Source organism: Frankliniella occidentalis, unplaced genomic scaffold, assembly GCF_000697945.3.
Source record: "Frankliniella occidentalis isolate FOCC.00 unplaced genomic scaffold, Focc_3.1 Scaffold145, whole genome shotgun sequence".
NCBI lineage: Eukaryota > Metazoa > Arthropoda > Insecta > Thysanoptera > Thripidae > Frankliniella > Frankliniella occidentalis.
The window spans coordinates 111,947-113,598 of record NW_026267272.1 but is presented as its reverse complement, the minus strand read 5'-3'; the positions used below and the strand labels follow the sequence as shown (position 1 = coordinate 113,598).

At 59.5% G+C, this 1,652-nt stretch overlaps 1 protein-coding gene across 1 annotated transcript in view; it reads left to right on the top strand.

Annotated features, from left to right (window-relative positions):
- LOC113216031 (putative protein kinase C delta type homolog) overlaps positions 1-1,652 on the top strand; it is a 31,197-nt gene that overhangs the window by 2,946 nt on the left and 26,599 nt on the right. The window lies entirely within an intron of this gene.

The window sequence follows — 1,652 nt, the reverse complement described above, 5'->3', positions numbered from 1 at the left end:
CGGGCGGCGGGGAGGACGGGCCACCTCGCTCAGCGCGCTCAGCGTGAGCTGCCCTCTCCAACCACCTACCAGCACCAGCCCGGGCTCTGCACGCCAGCGGCGGCCAGCGGCCAGTCTGCCGGTGGCGCGAGCGTGAGCGTGGCGTCAGCGCGCCTCAGGACCGGCCTCAGCGTGCTCACGCTCAGGCCCACGCGCGTGCGCAGCGTGCGTGAGGGCGGGTCGGGCGTGCGGCGGGCGTGCGGCGGCGCGGGCGGCGCGCGCCATGGTGCGGCGCGGCGGGCGGCGGGACCGGGACGTGACGACGGACAGCCATGAAAATACTGGCGGGCACCATGATGTTCACCGGAGCCCATGGGTCGCACACCAAGAAGCGGAGCAGTAGCACCTCCGGGGCCTCCGGCGGCGGCTCCGGCTACAGCTCCGGCTATGGCTCCGTGCTGCGGGGCTCGGGCCCCGGCCTGTACCACCACGCCAGCTACCGGCCCACCGGCTACCAGGAGGTGGGTGACGCCATGGTCGTCGCCACAGCCGCCGCCGCTGCAGCCGTCGTCGACGCGACCACGACGCTGCCGTCGAACGCCGCCGCCGTCCGGCCCGCAGGCTGTGCGGCGGCCACCGGCCGGCGTCGCTACCGGCGGCAGCAGGGGCAGCCGCCCGGCCTCAAATATAGTCCGTGCCGAGTAGCCTTGTCCGCCGAGAGGGCGGAGTGGTTGTCGCGGACGAGTGCGGAGTGCGCGACGGACTGCGGGGCGACGGACTGCGCCGTGCCGGCCGAGGACTGGTGGCCGGGAGAAAGCTATGGCAGGGGCAAGCTGCTGAAGGTGCGCACCGGACCATTCCACTGTGTCGCTTGTGTCGCTTGTTTTGGGGTTGTTGAGGTTATGTCGGCTTGAGCTCTCCAACGGCCGTGTGGGTGAATGAATATTCAGTCATTTCGCAAGTCCGTCAATGAGGAGAGACTTATGCTAATGGCAACGGCCTTTCGATGGTTTTCTACTTGGGACCCAATCATCACTAATGCATTTCGGCAGAGCTGAATTGAAGAAGAATGTGAGGAATAAGAAAACGAAAATCGTTTGCTTTAAAATGGTGTCTTCAGTTTTCTTGTTCCCTTTCTTCTTCAGTACTTCAGCCTTACCGTAATGGTTAATAGCGGATTGGCATTCATGGCGGAACTTTCGTCAATAGTCCACACTTTTAATGAAAAGGATTGTGTCTATTCGTTATATCGTAAAAATGAGCCGCAATCAACGTCTTACCTTTAAATGAAAATAAGGACGACATAGCCTCCCTCAACGCGCCCAATTATCTTCAGTGTCACTTTCTAAATTAACACTCATGGGTTTTCTGGTCGAACAGATAACGTTCATCTACATACTTCAGGAGATATATCATACAAAATGAAGTTTTACATTGTCATGTCAATGGCTACCTCGGAATTGGACAAAGTAGAGTTGTCCATAACTTACAACTGTAGCCCGTTATCTTGTCATCCAGAGTGTACTATTCCTCGAGTGGGGAGGGCTAGTGCTGCAGGCGAACCATGTTATATCGAAGAGCGTTGGTCTAGGCTTTACTGTACAGGCGCGGGAGGGGAGGCCTACCCACGTGGTGGTGAGAGGAAGGGGGCAGTGTGCCATTCTCTCTCTCTC